General features: G+C 35.1%; 1 long non-coding RNA gene across 1 annotated transcript in view; it reads left to right on the forward strand.

Moving 5' to 3' along the window:
• LOC308193996 overlaps positions 1-4,152 on the forward strand; it is a 25,401-nt gene extending 21,249 nt beyond the window's left edge. Inside the window, exon 5 of the long non-coding RNA XR_013950162.1 lies at positions 4,073-4,152. This is a non-coding gene — a long non-coding RNA (uncharacterized lncRNA). The remainder of the gene's footprint in view (positions 1-4,072) is intronic.
• The last annotated feature ends 2,190 nt before the right edge of the window (positions 4,153-6,342 follow it).

The following is a 6,342-nucleotide window of genomic DNA, read 5'->3' on the forward strand; positions in this document are numbered from 1 at the left end:
CAAGCTTGACAATTTACCCTTTCTTGTTTCTGCCGTTCCTTTTCCACTCATACTCTGTAGTATATTTGGAAATGGAGTAATGAGGGGAGCAGGGGATGTTTGAGGAATTGCAGCGAGAATTAACTTCTCCATCTCTATTTTGCACGTGAATACATACAATCTGCATGGGAAAAAAAGGCAAAAGCTGACTCTAAAATCCTTTGCATTAATATAGGTATATCAAATTCATAGAGAAAAAAAGAATGCAAATATGAAAACAATTACATTAACATTTTCTGTATCATTTGTTCTGTATCATTTATCAGAAACACCATGTTACCTGGGGAGGACTTTACTTCTCTGTGAAATATTATGAAAAGGAGGCACTAACTAGGCACAGAAATATGATCATGCCCTTTCTTTCCTACTCTGCTTTTCAATGGCATTTGCTGGAGAAAGGTTGTTTTCTGCCTTTTTTTTTTTTAAAAAAAAAAAAAAGGCAACACCAATTCAATTCAGCTGGTTGTGTTCCATGAACATTAAAAAGGCCAAATCATACTGGTAATGAGACTGCTCAATTCAAGTGTCCTTATCTTTGTTTTGTCTCTGATTTTTACAACCAAGAAACAGTTAAATCTGGCCTTTAAAATACCTTTTCTGTATTCATCCTATGAAACAGTACTGCCCAGATCTAGTGAAGTATAGCCTGCTACATTGAAGTACATCTCAAATTTTACTTCAATAGATTTTTATTTTTTTTTAACAGAGCAGCTCGATGTTGATTCACTTTGTTGTGCTATCATCTCAGTAAGTTATGAAATTTTGTGAATGAATTTTTTCACACAGTTCCATTGCTGTCACATTTCTTTCATTCCTAAATTGCAAGAAGGGCTCTTAGGGATAGAGATTTTTGGACTACTGCTGCTTGATTTTTCTCTAACACATGAGCATTCCATCTTCCTATAAATGCAAAACACTGTCACGCATTAAAATGTAATTTCAACCACTGTCCTGGTTACAGCTGGGACAGAGTTAATTTTCTTCCTATTAGCTGGTATGGTGATGTGTTTTGGATTTTTGATGAGAATAATGCTGATAACACACCAACATTTTAGTTGTTGCTGAGCAGTGCTTTCACCAAGTCGAGGACTTTTCAGCTTCTTGTGCTGCCCTGCCAGCGAGGAAGCTGGGGTGCACAAGGAGCTGGGAGAGGACACAGACATAACAGCTGACCAAATCAGAACAGCGGGATTCCCCAAGCCATGTAGTGTAATGCTGAACTATAAAACTGGGAGGGTTGGCCAGGGTGGGTATGTTGAGGGTGCCGCTGCTCATGGTCTGCCTGGGTCTCTGTCAGTAGGTGGTGAGCAATTACATTGTGCTTCACTTGCTTTGTATATTCTTCTGTTTATTATTATTAATATTTTTTATTTTTATTTTCCCTTCCCTTTCTGTCCTATTAAACTGTCTTTATCTCAAGCCACAACTATTTTTTTAACTTTTTTTTCATTTCTCTCCTCCATCCAACTGTGGGGAAAGGGAGAGTAAGTGAATGGCTGTTATGTGCTTAGCTGCCTGCCTGGTTAAACCACAACAGCCCCAAACTGCAGATGAGGCTGAGTTTTAGTCTTCAAAGTGTACTGACCTTTTTCTCTGCTGGGGTTGCCAGGCTGGCTAGACTAGTTAGATTACAAGCAGTGGTAGCAGAAAAGCATGTCCTACCCTGCAGAGCAATTCAGGCCACAGAAAACGTGAGAAAGACATCAGCTCACTGGAGATAAACCAACAAGGAGAAAGAGTCAAAGGGATAGGAACACCATCCAAGTGAGTTTTTGTTGTTGTTGTTTTGTTTTGTTTGTTTTTTAATTTAATGAGATTAGATATCAAAATTGATTTTACTGTATTAACGCAGGTCTCATTGCTATAATCTGCTGCTCAACTTTACTGTATTACATCAACATTTTCCTCCCCTGTGCCTTTAACCAGATTTTTCCCCTGTTCAGATATTTTTGCTGGCTGTCTCTAACTTTCCACAGTGCCATAAAGCTCCTGGGCCCTGTCCATAATTTAGTACAACTTCATGCTCTGTATGAGCCTGAATTCATATTTTCTCCATCTCTTCTCTTTTGCTTTCCTCTCCAGAGTTGATTGGACATAGTGGCGTTTTATATATTTGGCTATCTGGAAGACATTACCATAACACTGAACTGAACACAGCTGATCAGCTACTGAGGAAAAGATTGTTGAACAAATAGAAAAAGAAGTGAAAATGTGTTTAAATGGTTCAAACAGACTATCATATGAATATTTCTTGACTACTTCAGTTCTCTGCTAAGCTACTGTATCCCTCTCTTTTTTGTCTTCATGATCACCCTCCATAGTAGTCCTGATGTATGGAATCAGCAGTGTTTTTCTTTTAAAATTTTGGCTCAATGATTACTATTTCTGCAAAAAAAATATATCTACCAGCAACTCTGTAATCTTTGCAGAGTAAATTAGTTTGCCATGAACTTCATGGCTAAACTGCCATTTGTACAAAAGCAGAGTAATTTACAGCTACCTTAGGTATCTTAAAGTCACTGTGCAGTTACTGAGATGTTGACATATCCCCATTTTGGGGGATAAAAAATCTTGTAAGGCCTGACCCTCTTATTTTTGCTGACCATTATGATCCCTACATTTTCCATGTCCTTAGCTCTTTCATTTTCATAATCAACCCTGGGGAATTGTTCCAGTTTCACAGAGCATTTCTCTGCAGAACAGAATGCACACCTTATGCTACTTAATTACTAAAACATAACTGATGATAGCCAGAATAACCAAAAAGAGAATGGAGAGATACGGCTCACACTCAAGGAGAACAAGTTAGGCCACATCCCCAGAGTGTGTAAATCAGGATGTCTTGATTTTTATCAGCAATTACACTGGCTTACACTAGCTGAGGCAATGGCTAGCTCTCTTCTAGCTCTATTTTAGCCTTTGCATTACTCTAGTGGGATCCTTGGCCTTCTGTCTTAGTTTCATGGGTATCTTCATGTGTTTACACTCTTCCTACCATCTGCTGTTTATGGAATGACTCATTAAAGAAGTCACTCCTCCTACACGCAAGAGCAGGAAGCCTTTTCTCAGAAGCAGAGGCACTGTATTTTCTGTGTGTCAAGCCCTCTCTGTACAGCCTTTTCAATTGTGATGTTCTTTGTGAGTGTATTAAAACTACTGATTTCCCCCTCCCCAATCTGCTGTTCAATGACACGAGCTGAACTGATTACTCTACTGTTTATAATACTCTGTTTATAAGACTCTGTAAGGTAATAATGTAACATTTCAATAATTTATTCAGACATATTTCTGGTTTCTCATTAATTTTTTTTTAATATTTTAATGTCCTTCACTTCTATATTTTGACTGTAAAAATGAAACTTTAAGAAAATTAACGTTTTCTACTATAAAAACGTAAATGAGAATTACATACAGGCCAAGAATATATTTATAGAGGGATTCTGCCAGTAGCAAAAGTTTGCAGGTAATTTTTAAACCCTCCACCAAGGAAATGTATAATGAATTTGCTGAAAAAAATACCTATTTCCATGGGTACATTTGAATTCCTTTTGTGAAATAAGATCAGTTACTCAACAAATAAAAATACAAAAATTAAAGTTTAATATTTTGAAAATGCATGTATTTGTCTTGTCAAAATTAAATTTGTTAGGAAAAGGGAAGCTACATTTTATATCATATATTACTTAGACAAGCCATTATAATAAAATTATCAGTGAATTAATAAATCAAACAGTTTTTCAGAACTGTCATTTTTCACATGCTGTGAACTTACACTGTGCAGAAAGAACAATGATTTTCTCATACAACTAGGGCTATTGGTAAATTGTGATAACACAAGAAGAAACTAAATTCTGTCCTGGAAAAGATATTACCTCCAGTTAAAATGATGTGCAGTCGCTGTTAATTCTGTGACTAGAAAAGCTGGAAGTTAAAGAAACTGATTTATTGTTGTTTTGTTTTGTTTTGTTTTGTTTTGAAGATGGTAATAAAATGCATACAATAAAATTGACTATAATTTATTTTTAATTTCCAGATTGTCAGTCTTAAAGAACAAGAATCATATCATCCCATGTGTTTGTATAATCCCTGTGAGAATGTGGCTTCATCCAAGACTGTATTTTGGACACTGTTTTGCTACAAATATAACAATAATACATAGCTATATCAGGAAAGAAAAGTACCTTATTAAGAGATTTTAATAACCTTTGATTTAAAGTAACTAAAACGTAAAAGCTAAATGAATGATGAAGCTAAAACCTGAGTTAAAATATTGTGCAACATTGTGGGGAAAATAAAAAGAGCATACTAATGGTATTTAGACATGGACATATTATAAATTCCTGTTGCTTCTTTATCATTGCAATCATTTAAAAGGGAAAATGCTTCATATTCACCATGGTTTTAATAGTCAGAAAGTCTTAATCATTTATTTAAAATTGACTAGCAGCTGCCTTAATAGAAGGCAAATTAGAAATCTATGCCAGTAGCAATTTGAAAATATGCCTACAAATCTTTGAGATAAATCTACAAATGACATCACATTTGCTTTATGTGCCAGCTGACATTATAGGCCAAATATTGACCTATCCATAAAATATGGTTCAATGGGGTAAGGCAGGAACAATTTGTGATAAGATTTAAACTTTCACAGAGAAAATGGAAGAGATAGTAAATGAGAAGGAGAATTATGTAGTGCTGAACAACAGACCACATATGCAAGAGAATTTTATAATCAGAAAAGCAAATTGCATGTCAGAAAAAATAGTAGGTATCCACTCCCAGGTTTGAGAATGTTTATATTACATTTTTTTGTGAATTAATTTCCGCCTGAGTGACATATATATAGATGGTTAGTTGCTAAGTTGAAAAAAGGGGCATTCATGTAAAATACCTAAACTCAAGATAAGGTGGTGAGGGTGGGGGTATCTCTGCCTTTTATGTTTAGGTGGAATTTTAATTTTGAAAGAAAAACATAATTTAGGTAGGCAGGAAGCAGAAACGGAGAATTTGTGTTTGTTCGGTACCTTCTCTTAGATGATCAAAGAGTACTAATTCTCTGGTTATATTCTAGAGTAGTATTATTTTTTTCAGGGCAGATTTCCCTAGCTGAAAGGCCATAATACAAAAACACAATAGTCATTTCATCCAATCTGTTTTACTGGCAGAAACTATAATTCACCTAACTTTCTCCTGTGGATTAGAATTTCCAGATCATACTGAACCTGAACAAATCTATAGATGATACATAAAGTTTAATATAATTTGGCAGTTTCACAGAGTTACTGTTTTAAGATTTGTTGTTGTTGCTGTTGTTTCTTTCTCTTTTTTTGCCCTTGGTATCTCAAATAAGTATGAATTAACTTAAGTAATAACACTGGCCATAAATTATCACTAATGAAAAATTTAAATGAATCTGGCAAAGAGCCTAAAGAGGAAAAAATTTGTGCAGTGTTATTTCCGTGAACTAACTTTTGAATAAGAAGCTGCTGTGTTTGTTTATTTACAGTATTTCATTTGCTTATGCAGTCCAGCTAATTCTGCATGTCTTTGAGAGTGTATTTCTGCAATTATGCATTTCTACAGGACCCATAAATGCTAACATTAAAAAAATAGTATCTGTTCTCTCTTTCTGCAATGCTTGTTTTCTAGCAGTTAGACTTCTACAAGTCAGACAGTCAGAGTATTTTCCTAAGTAATTATGGATAGAAAAGTAGAAAGTTCGATCTCTTTAAGAGAATTATAATTGGAATAAAATGACTGCTAAAAATCTTGTACAATGCCAGTTTTCTTCTAATGAAACACTAGTAATATTTGCCAGCAATAAGAAATTTTGAAGAAAGGTAGAGCAATCTGTTTTTATTTTTTTATATTTATCATTTCTTAGTAATAATTATAAAATTCCTGAGGTTAACCTTACCTGAACAAGAAAGATTTTACTAAGGTAGGTTTTGAAAACAGTGTTATAGGAAGGATTTATCTGTGTTAAGTCATAAAGATAACTTATAGGATAACTAATTTCTCTTCTGTGGTACCTGAACTGCTGTCAGCAGCTGAGCCTGGCTGAATCAGGCCAAGGTTTGGCATCCCTATAGAACACTTTAGTTTGCTGCTATGACTACAGGATACACATTGCCAATAATGTAGTATGGTTATTTTTCCAAGATGAGGACTGAAATTGAGCTAACCTCTAGTGCTTTCCAAGGTCTTTGTAGACTGATGCCTTGAGCCTCCTGATCGGCAGATTTTAGAAACTATCCTTTGAGCCTTTCCATTGCCTGAGGTGACAGCCAGAGAAACAATGTG

This window comes from Anser brachyrhynchus (assembly GCF_964034855.1).
Source record: "Anser brachyrhynchus genome assembly, chromosome: 4".
Lineage (NCBI taxonomy): Eukaryota > Metazoa > Chordata > Aves > Anseriformes > Anatidae > Anser > Anser brachyrhynchus.